Source organism: Phyllopteryx taeniolatus, chromosome 5 (assembly GCF_024500385.1).
Source record: "Phyllopteryx taeniolatus isolate TA_2022b chromosome 5, UOR_Ptae_1.2, whole genome shotgun sequence".
Taxonomy (NCBI): Eukaryota; Metazoa; Chordata; class Actinopteri; order Syngnathiformes; family Syngnathidae; genus Phyllopteryx; species Phyllopteryx taeniolatus.
Window position 1 is genome coordinate 28,980,147 of NC_084506.1, and position 12,334 is coordinate 28,992,480.

Consider the following 12,334-nt stretch of genomic DNA (forward strand, 5'->3'; position numbering starts at 1 on the left):
TTGTCTGTACATGCATACTGATTGTTTTATATGAATAGCTACAGACAGGTGATTAGAATGGTCGAGAATAGATTGTTCTAGATGATATCAGGATCCTTAAGAATGGTGCAAAAATAATTTGCATTTGTCTCGACCACAATGTCTCACATCTGATGCCACTTCATTGTGTCATTTCCAACCAGAGGTTACCCATTCAGCAACTACAAATTCACTTTAACTCCAGATTTGACTACTGTATGTTTTGCTGAAGTGCACAGGCTCGTAAACATTTGGACGATGCCCAGGGGATACATTGTGGTCTATTTTCTCGTCATCTCTGCTATTCTTTGTGTCTGGCTCGGCTCTCCATCTAGTTGCTAAACAGAGTCCCTTCCATGACAGTAAATGGGAGGTCGTCAGAAAACGACGGTAAATACATGCAGGCAAGAGTTGACAAGTATCTCTGCAGAAGCACAAACATAAGAGAAGGCATTCTGGGTACTGTTAGAGAGATGGAAGGGAACTTGAACCCAGAAGTGACATTAATATTGGAGGCACAAACTTGGTTCTGCCTTCAACTCATCAGTGTGCAGTGCGGTCAATACCTAGCAACCAAACTTTTTTTTTTTTTTTTTTTTAAATCAGTGTACGACAGTAGCATTATAACCTCACAATGTTTCTTTGAGCATTAATGTAAGACTTTATGCAGTGACACTTGAGAAATATGACGCAATTGCTGCTCTTGAATTCTCTCAAGTGGGCTTTTGGTAGTTGAGTACTTTTGAGCGTGGATGATTTGAATGGCCCCGGTCCCTGCACTCCACAGCCAGGCTCCTCTAGGACTTTTGTGAGCCCTTCTTATGGCTACCTCTTCACAGATGTTGTTGTTAGACTATAATAGCAAGGCCGGATGCTTTCAGCATGGAGCCAACTGCCGTGCCCCGCTCTCACGGGCCCATTTGTTAACGGCTGTAGTCTTTCTTTTCCCACATGGTTGAAATGTATTCTTCCTCCAACATTTGTAGCCAAAGCTCCTTGCTCAAGTACAAATGTCTTCCTCACTTAATCAAACAAGTAGAATACTGTATCTCCAGATGCAAAATTGTACCTCTGAGTGGCTATTGCTGCGTACTCTGGGGGGAGGCGGGGGGGTTATTGTCATTGTCTCGCCTTCCGCTGATCGGGCTTTCAGTACTTTCTCATGGAGGAGCCCATGTTAAGAGTGTTGTACTGCAAACACAAGAACAAGGTCCAGTATTCCACTTCTGCCTGTATTGTTGAGGCCAAGACCCTCTAGAAAATTAATGGGGTGGGGTCAGGGTTTTCAAATGCCAATACATGCAAATGACTGCTGCCAGGCTTTGGTCGCGGTCTGCCAGCCAAGTGGCTTTTTTTGTTCTCTCCCTCATCACGCTCTTTCTTTCGACAGCAGGGGAAAGAGAGGGACTGGCACCATGATGAAATGCAGAATAATAATCCCTTAATCACCTGAGTATTGCCAGTTTGAGGTTTTATCTGCAATGGATGTGAAAGCCTCCAGTGCCAAGTGATTACAGCATTTGATCTGGGTAATCATGTCTTCACTGGCCTGCCTAGGGCCCGAAGGCTGTGTAGCTCTAATCCACAGTGCATTCTGGTGGAATCGCATTACACAAAGACCACCAGGGTTCTCCTCGAAGGGGTGGGTTAAAGGAAGAGGTTGTCATGGAAACAGGCGTTTCTTTCTCCATCTCCTACACACACACACACACACAGCCTCCTGGGGTAGATAAGCAAAGGACAGGTTCTATGTTTACTTCCCATGAAGCCTCCAATCCCCTAGCAGGCCAAGTTCTGATAAGACCCGTACAGCCAGCGACCACAGGCAGAAGATAAGCAGCCCAGCCAAGGCGAGCCGCCATCAGCCGCCAACCAGGATGAAGAAACCTGCAAAAAAACAGGATTCATTTGGATTAGTTCGGATTGCTTTTGCTGCTATATTCAGACTAGTGGTTTTTGTTGTTGTTTTTTTTATTTTTTTTTTTTCATTAAATTTTGTATTTATTTTTTGTACATGCGCACTTGATGTTGCACTTGACTCTGGAGTCACATGACATCAGCTCAATGATGGACTGGATGCTACTTTAGATAGTCCAAGCATTGGAGCATCCACATTGGAAAATGTTGTGTCGCTGCTGCTTAAATCCTTTCTGAAGACTACACACACGTTATCACTATGTGTCGTCATCATCATCATCATCATCTTCATCCTCTGATTTTATTCCAAGCATCCACCAAAATGTCATTTTTCAATACCCATGGGAATACTCGTATCTTTGATGCTACGTCGGAGACTGCTACACATGCTTCATTATTATGCACAGTATGCTAACATAATTACAATATTTCAACACACACTCTTTGAATAAGGCACAGCTGGAGGTATAAATGCAACATGACTAATTACAGAGGAAAATTGTGCTGGAGCTTCAGTGTCAGGAGCTAGCTTTCCCTTTTGGCATGTTGTGCCTGTGTTTATACTCTGGTCTTTATCTTTCTTTTGTTTGGATGAAAATAACTCATTACGTTCCGTCATATCAAATTAAAGATGGGTTTGCATGTCTCTTTGTGAAACAACAGAGTACATGTTTTAATTATTTCAATTAAGCTGTATTGACATTGAATGTTCTCCAAATGCACAATTCCCTTTTAATGCGGCTATTTGATTTAAAAAAAAAAAAAAACTGTATTTACATGTAGCCTACATTTCCAGAGACATCTATCCGATATGGTTGTGTTTACACTGAGATACATGAGTTTAAGTAATGCCACAAATGTCAACACCGAGCGGTGACAGCTCAGAAGTAAACACATTTCTGCTTTAAAAGAACAAGAACGATCCCACCCACCTGCCCGAATGACTACAGACCAGCAGCACTCACTCTAGTTGTTATGAAGTGCTTCAAGAGTGTGATGCTGGCTCATTTCCAGCGCAACAAACCAGACTCATTGGATCCCTGCAATACGCGTACGGACACAACAGATGCACCTCAGATGCCATCACTGCCACAGTCCACTCCTTCCCCTCCCAGCCAGAAAACAGACTCTTACATTAGGATGCTCTTCACTGAGTACAGCTACACCTTTAACACGCTCATCCCCTAGGCTCACCCAGAAACTGTCTAGGTCAGGCCTCTGCAACTTTAAATACTCAAAGAGCCATTTGGACTCTCCCACAAAAAAAACAAAAAACTGGGAGCCAGAAGACTCTTCTGATATCTAAAGTGAGGATAGAAATTGAAAACACAATAAAATTTGTAAAATATCAATAAAAATACAATATAACAAAAATATCCACTGGAAAAATACCATTCAAAATATCTGGTAGTACAACCAATTTTCAAGGAATGTACACTGTTGTTTTTTGTACATTGTAATGCACAATGTTGATGACAATCATGCTCCTCTAGCAGTGCCACAGTATTTGCGGGTAATGTAAACATGTATTGCATTCAGTTTAAGAGTGACCAGCGTAACACCATGATCTATAAATCTCTCTCTCTCACTCTCTCTCTCTCTCTCTCTATACATATATATATATATATATATATATATATATATATATATATATATATACACACACATATAAATATGATCTGTTCGGGAAAGAAGTCAGGACCGACAATCATAAATATCACACTTGCTTGTAAAAATTGTTGGGTACACTGTTACATTCTATATTCATTGAATTCGTCTTTCCATGTTGTAATGTTTGTCTTGTGATGTAATGTTTGTTTGTCAACAAACAAAGCAAAATCTTAGTTAATAACAGCTAGCATCTTGACCATATTTTTTTTGGGCCCCTAGTCTGTTTTCTCACACGTAAAACACTATATCTATTTATTGTTGTCCATTGAAGTATCCGTCACTCCCAGTATTCCCACTGAGGCTCACAAAAGCAAAGGCACATTACATTGAAAAGACAGGCGAGCAATCTTTGGAATGGATCTCTTTTCAAAAATATATTATGACATAATCATGTTTTCTCCTTAAAAGCCCAGGGGAGAGCTGTCTGTCAGATTGCACTCCTCTCTTGGCCGCCTGGCCCGAGCAGAAGCAGCCGTTGTGTGTTAATAGAACCCAGAGGCACTCTGAAACCTGACTACCCATTCTGCTTTACGCGCTCAGCCAGGAGATTAAAGTCAGGGAAACATTACTGGGGGCTGGATAATTGCCCCGTGTCTCCAGCAGACAAAAAGCAATGTTCGGCAATTCCCCTGGTAAATTGTCAGGAGAGGCTCAAGGATCCTTCAAGGCTGCAGCAAATTGTACGGTGCTGTCCAGCAAACTAGCAATCTCTGGATATTATGAGACTTCCATTTATCCTTGGCCATAATGACAACTTGCACTCTGATAATGGAGTGGAGGTACCAGATAGACATTGTGAGTGCACTTCCAATCGAAAAATTACTACCTTGGTTGCCACTTTGCTTGCTTTCTTGTTTTTAAATCCCCATTTGTATTCTGAGTTATTTGTTTATACTTTTAAAATTTTGTTTTTCATTAAAAATGTTTACCGCTTCCACCAGCACACGATTGCAACATTCATCCCTAAGGGCTACTTGATCCTGACGTAAGGGAAACACCTGCAAGCAATAGAGATCACAATAGGTTTCTTTGGCCCAGGTCCTCATTCACATTTTCTATTTGCTATGTTTGTAAAATACAGACACTAGACGATTTTAGGACACTAAACATAAGACTTACATTTGATATATCATTACAATTAGAATTATAACATATTTCCTTTTGTAATGTCATTATTTTGTGTGTTCATTGGCTAGGAGAAATCAACAGCTTCTACTACCTCATAGCCTCGTCAGGCATTGTGAATCAATTTTGCCCTCTGGTGCATGTAGGCTAAAACAAACACTTCAACAACGCTGTGTTCCACCAATATTTGGGCTGTGACTCACGCATGTCCAGACTGAAAACATGGCCTCAATTTTCAAAGGGAATATTGAGACTATAACAGTAACCACTTTTCCACTGCACAATACCAACTTGATTCTACCCAGTGTTCCACTTCAAAACAGTATTGTGGTCCACAGCAAAAAAAAAATTAAAATAAATAAATAAATCTCTGCATTGACCGCATCAGTGAGAACGAGACACACTAACAACAATGGAGAATCGATGGGTCCTGTATTTACTCCTCAGCATGTGGCTGTTGGCCACAGTGGGCCCATTTGATCCGAGATGAGTCTGAGAGCATTAGGAGAATGGAGCTGCAGCAAAGTGGAGACTTTTGAGTATGCAGCGTCAAGATCTAAGGCATAGTACGTGTGTTCCATCTATCATTTTTTTTTTTTATATAGTGCTTGTCTTCATCAGGGTCGCGGGTAACCGGAGCCTATCGCAGCTGACTTTGGGCGAAAGGTGGCGTACATCCTGAAATGGTTGCCAGCCAATCACAGCAGTATGTGTCCACTGGAGCAGCCGTTACAGGCCAAGCATGTTCCATGAGATGGATATGATGCCTTTGAGACTAGCTGCTTACAGCAGTGATTCTTAACTGGTTGGTCTGGACGCAAAAGCGGGTTGCGGAACCATTTTGGGTGGATCGTGGACATCTAGTAAAAAAATTACATGTGTTCTTATTTTGATTACATGTACAGATGCATTCCAATTTCCCACATGGAACATATTAGGCAAGCGACAGGAAGTATAGCTACCTCGCGCTTTAGCAACTAGTTTACGCCATAAACAAATACACTGTTCAGCGCAATGCACGAGCGCTGTTTTGAAAATGTCCTGCAGTTCTCCTCCAAATCGGGGGGTGTCGCTACGGCTAGTATTGGCCAGGACACCACAGGGTGGAGTTTCCGCTGCATGTTATGGCCATTTCCGGTAGCCGTTTTTTACTTTCCTTTCCGGGACAAGGAACAAAGCAACAACAATGGCGACTGTGGAACAGTGTCTGCTAGAACAAATAGACCTAAATGACCAGATGATATGTTTAATTATGCTGCAAAATCGATCAAGAAGGCGGCAGCAGCGTCGGTGTTATGTGGAACCAAGGGGAAAGCTGACTACGTCATCACAGCATGTGACAAAAACGGACCAAATAGGAGAGATGAGCTCCGCAGCATTTGTGCCGCATAGGGGCCCCGCGGCCCTATGCGTCGGTCACGTGATGCAATGCGGGCGCGGGGGTATAAAGAGGCCTTCAGAGCGTGAAGATTTGGATGTGCTGCACTTATTGCTAATGAGTGGCCTCGATTCCGAAAACTGGCTCGAACCGTGTTGATAACCTTGAGATGGACAGGGGGCATCCCCTGCAGTTAATGAGTTGCTGTCAAGTGTTAGGGCTCTGTCCAAATTAACAGAAGCCTTTGTCGGGGCTCTCCTTTGCTCAAGCACTTTCAATCGCTCACGTCCCCCCCCCCCCCCCTACCCCACTCCGTAATTTTCTCCCTCTATCTACCTGCTTCACGCTCCAGTGGCTCTGTGTTGTCTGGCTTTGGCTCTGAGCAGCACTCTTTGTCATGGCGGTTCATGTTTGGAATTAGCATCTTAATGAGAACAAAAGGAATTAATTGGTGGTTTTAAGCCTAATGAGACCCCTGTGAAATTAACGGGCCTCATCAATAGAAACAAATACAATCCTCCAGCTTGCTGTTGGAGAGCTTTATTCTGACAAAGCGTTTGACACAATGATGAATAGCAGGTCAGGAGAGACCATCTGTGCTTTTTTTTCAAACCCCTACGGGAGGAGGGGGTGGAATGCAGGCTGGCTGTAAGAGATGGTGATATAAAGAGGGATGAGAGAAAAGGAATGAGCAAAGAAAGTTGAAGGGAAAAAAAACAAATTTGCTCACTTTATTCATCGTCCTCTAGCATGATACCACTGTCCAGCCATGGTTACAAAAGAAATTAAAAAAAAAAAACACGCGCATTAGCATGTGAAAGGTACTTGCTGTCAGACGATGGGTCCAGAGAGCCAAAGAGCTCTGATTTGGAGGGATATTTAACCTCCATTCAGACAGCAACAAAAGCCTGGCTGTCACACTGAGGGCTCTGCTTCAGCCTGATTGGGGCTTGCTTGCGAGGGAGGAGGAGGAGATGAGGAGGGGGTACAGCTAGGATCACAGACCTCATTTGTTCTCCCTCTTTACTTTAGCCTGTCTCTATTCCCACTGAAGAGCTGCATTTCCTCCCAGTCCGCCCCTCCCCCAGCTTCCTCTTCTCTCAAAGTTGTAAATGTATGACCTGAGAAATAAATTGGATGGGAAGGAGGCGGCCAAGGGAGGAGTAATACATCTCGATCACGTCCGTCGAGCCACATTGTTGTCCGCTCGGCGCATCGGCCTCGCTCCTTCTGCTTTAAGCGGCGCAGTGAGGAAGTCGTAGATGTGATGGAGGTGGTTATGGTCAGCTCCACCCCTGCCCACATTCTGGCCACCCAGCAGGGCCAGTCGTGCCCGGTCTGTTTGTGAAACTGCTTGCTTTCCTTTGCCTAGCAAATAAACAGGCTGTTTCTTTGGGGGCGGGCGGTGACAGGCGTGCTGTCTCAGTGTTGTTTAGCTCTCTGGGTGGAGATAAGGAATTCTTTGATGGGCTCGAGAGAAACGAGAGCGATTTAGAGCAGCTAATCTGATTTACCGAGAGATGCTCTGGTCATTGCAAGGAGCAGTAATTACATAGACGGATTAGGTGCACGCCCCAGGAGCTCCCAACCTGTAGGGAAGAGAGAGAGAGAGAGAGAGAGTTCAAGGTTTAAGGCATGAGAACTGCTTGTTGCCGCAACAACTGCTGAGCAGTTGATGGTGCAGATTAAGGCTGGAAAAAAACAAAACGTCATTTCAAGGCACTGAAGAAATGACCTTCGAAAAATTCTGGCCAGGATAAAGATTATCAAAGGGAATGTTACGTTTACCACAAGATACTAAAAACAGGAATGTTGCAGCTTTGCATTTTGTTGTAATTAAGGTCATGATGAAACAATAATCTCCTAACTGACAAAGTTGATTGGAATGAGCACGCCAGGCCAATAGTTGCCGATGGCTTGGATGAATTCATTTTTTGAATACTACAGCTGGAACGTTACACTAAAGTTAAGATTCGATTTGTATCTCGATTTCTGACCCACCGTTCAATACATGATTTGATTTTTTTTATTGAACAGTTTTTTTGAAGGACTACGCAATTTCCATCTCTGTTCTCAATCGGGAGAAGAGTATTAGAGTATTGCGATTTTCTGTTTCCATACTGTATCGTTCCAGCCCTATAATGAACAGTCCTGGTCAACGTACAGTATCTGTAAATGAAGACATATGCAGACCCGTCGCCACACCTGAGTCCTAAGGGGGGCACATGAAATGCATGGGAGGGGCCCAATTACTTGTATTACTCTACAGACAGTACTTACTCTGCTTTATATATTTGATGATTCTTTACTCGATTTGCGGAGCACTGCCGCACAAAGTGTTGTTGCTAGCTTAAATGGCGCCTTGTGCAACAGGCCGCAAGTATTACCTTAGACAACATTTGCAGTACATCTGCAAAGACCCCAACTTGAGTGCTGAATCGTACATGAACATTTCAGCTGTATTGGACGCGGCAAAGTGAAGCGATCTGTCAAGATGCGTCGTTCAACCGCTGCATGGAGATGCATCAAGCGTACCCAGACAAAAACCCACGTAAGCGCGGAGACATGCAAACTACACACAGTGGAAATTCAAACTCCATCTCATGACTGTGAGGGAGATATGTTAACCACGGTTTCAACGTATTATAGTCGAAAAGATCTGCTTTAGATTATTTACCAACCTAATAGCTATTTATGTCCTATGTAGGCAAAAACAATTTCTGGATATGTGTTTTTCCCAGCATGCCCGTCTGACGTGACCTTTCTTCCCAAGCATCCCATTCCATTTTTCTTTCAGACACGTTTACAAAAACCACAGCACTCATTCTGTCACGTTTGCAGCACGTCTTATTTTGAACGTGTGACGCATGAGCACTTCCAGCATTGACATTCTCCGCACGTTTTTATATGCTTCCGTGAGGCGCACAAAGCACATATTCAGCATCTCTCTCCTTGCCATTTATCAGTGTATTTAAAATGCACGGCTGAAGAATTGCACCACCAGAGCCATCACTTCATCTACAGGAATGACTTCCACGCTTGGCTACCGTTTCTAAAGTGTGCTTGGCTAATCCACTCATTGCTTTGTGCCTTCAGTGCTGTGAACCATAGGGCACCCGCTTGGTTGCCCATGCATAAATTACTGCCATGGGACATAAAGTGCTGGGAGGATTTTCCTTAACGATCGCCAACGCTTTAAACGCTTCTGCTTCAACAGTCGATATTGCTCAGCCCATTCAATTATTCAGCGGCCCGTCCCTCATTAACAAAATCCTGACCTTGACATGTCTGCCCTATTTCTCTCCCCTGACAGACTCCGCTCGCCAAACGACTCTGTTTGCTCTGATATTGGCTGGGAAATCCATGCATATTGATAAGTTGTTTGCAGTGTAATTGAAAATGTCAGTTATGAGGCCCGTGCAGACAAAGGTCGGCCCCATGAATAAAAGCTGACAGGCTGCTATGTATGGCGCGCATATTGCAGTGGAAGGAAGGATGAATTCTGTTTTTATACACTTGAATGAATTTCCTCCCCTCCTATATATGTGCTCATTATTTGCCCAACGGACCCGTGCTAATGACCAGAGCACATTGTTGTAAGCCTGAGCTAATTGCATGGAACCACTCTGCATTTTCCTATAGCTTTGTGCATCAGTTTTTGGTCTCTTGATTGAAATTCAAACCTGCTCGCAAAGGTCAAATTGTTCATCATTCATATCTCATGGTCTGGGTAAATATCCGCAGCTCAAAGATTCGATTGGACCTATGAATATTTTCATCAAATTGGTTAACAATGAGGCAAAGCATGTGTCCTTTGGGTGCCGTCTTATCTTCAGCATGCGTTGTAGCTTGTGCAACGGTGACGCGAAATGTCAATCAAAAGCTCTCATGCTCTTCATACTGTGCGACCAGCTCGCAATTTTCATATCATGTTTATAGCGAACAAAATGATCCTTGTTATGAGTAATATTGAAACCTTACTCAAATAAATATACACACCATTTTTTTAAACATGCACCAAAATAATATACTGCAGCAACCAAAAGGAATTTTCATGCATGCAAGTTCCCACCATATATAAAACCAAATTACATTTAAAAAGTTGAGTCAACAGATTTGCCTTGTTTTTTTTCTTTCTCCATTTATTTGGACCGAACGGGAGAATGATGAATAAGGATAGTGAAATAATAAAATCAATTTATGATTTAAAAAAATAGGATGATGAAAATTTGAAACGGTAATCCCGTCTGAAATTCTATAAACCGTTTCATCCCTAATCAGCTCCACAGGGGTGCAATCCAATGGTTAGAGTGCTTGCCACTATTTCTACATAAACAAAGATTTGAACCTCAATCCCCAGGAGTCTTTGCTGGCCAATAGCCCCCCCCTAGCCCGCCCACGACTGCCAGTCCCCACCCTCCCCGCAGGCTGAGTAGTGGCTGCCTGCTGGTTCTTTAATCGATTGCTAATGGGTTCAATTCCAACATTGAAGAGCTGCTTGGAACCTGGCCTTGAGACTGAATGAAGTGGAAATACCATTTGCGGCTTTATGAGCCGTTATACTGCAGTGAGAGACCTCTATTCGGCATACTCCATAGAGCTGCACAGACTTCTGCACAATTGCCTGATGGTTTTTCTTACGCGCTCTCCTGCTGCTTTCGTCTCAGTGCTTTACATTTACACCGTGCCCTAGAGCATTTTCATCTATTCAATCTGCAACAAAATAGCTTTGCTTTGCTGCATTTTTCACAAGCTCTGATGGGATTGGTGGGAGGTAACTACGATATCTTCCTTGTACACACGGGCCCCAACAGATGAATTCTGTCTTTTAAAGTGTTGTATTATTCATCACTTTGTAAGTCGGGCTCATAGGCGCGCGCGTCTTTTAGATCACAGCAATGAGCATGCAGCCCGGAATAAATGAAATAATCATTTACGAAACCGCAGGGATTTTTGGTCGTCATCGTGCCGTCTGAAGATGCTGCCGTGCGAGAGCTTTGGCCTCACACCCCACTCTCCCAGGTTTACAGCTCTGCCCAGGGTTCTGCAGTCCTCTAAAGAGCTTACTCTGGCTGAAATGCAAAGCTAAGCAGCCAACACTGCTCTACATTTCACAGCCAGTCCCAGCAGACATGTGCTCTTTGAAGCATTTCTGGGCCAGGGATACAAGTCTTGTTTGTTCAGTGCTTCTGGAGAGGGAGTGAGGGGGGGGGGGGAAATGCAAGCTATTTTTTCCTTTCACCACAGTAGAGAGTAGCATTCTTTGACGTCTTAACAGAAAGCCTTGTATTACAGTGCTTGCTGCCAGATGCCTTGGTAGAATCACCCATGTCAAACAGGAAGAGAAATAAATGCTTCATTGAACTAGAGTACAGCTTAGTGATGGTGGGATAGAGGAATTGCTGAGGAGAAAATGAGTACTGGGGAAGCTGCAACACTTTGTGGGTGTCAGTTCTCTCAGGAAGTGTAATTCTCAACCCTGAGTAACAACACTGTGTTCCCTGCGCTGTGAATAATTAGCATGCCGTAGACCTCATCGTGGACATTTTAAGCCCTGTATTTACCAAGCAATACCATTTGTTACACTATGCAATTTCTTACATTTCTATGGGCAAAAGACAGAAGGTTACCAAAATAACTAGCATCCTTCTCTTGTTAACCACAGTGGTACTGTAGTTGGTGGTGGAGTGAGACCCACTGCAGTCTATTCGTTATCAATTCATTGATCATTAAGAATCACTTCTTGATCATTGAAAATCATGTTGATGTGGAATTGATGGATGATTATTTGTATCGTTACCAAAAAATGTCATCCTGTGGCAAAATGCTCCAAGGAAAAACAACAGGACATCAGCAACAGGAAATTGCGCTACAGCCAAGAAGACCTCGGGGCAGGACTTTCCTGCTCAAAACAACAATGCCATCCCATCAAAAATGCCATTAAAAAATATGCTGCTGATTATTCAATCACTTAGTCAAATGCCCATTGCGGTTCAAATCGTCAGCTTTTAAAAAACAGTCGATTATGTTATGACAAAGATGATTTGAAGGGATTTTTGTTTTACGTTGACAGATAATGTCAGCATGAAGTAACGTACAATGTCACGTTGCTCGTCTTTGTGGAATTCATCGTGTCGCCGCAGTGGTGTCACCCTATCTAAGTGGCTGACACAGCTACGTATCGCCGACCCCGTGTGGGGGGGAAACACAAGTCAGTTTGAGCTT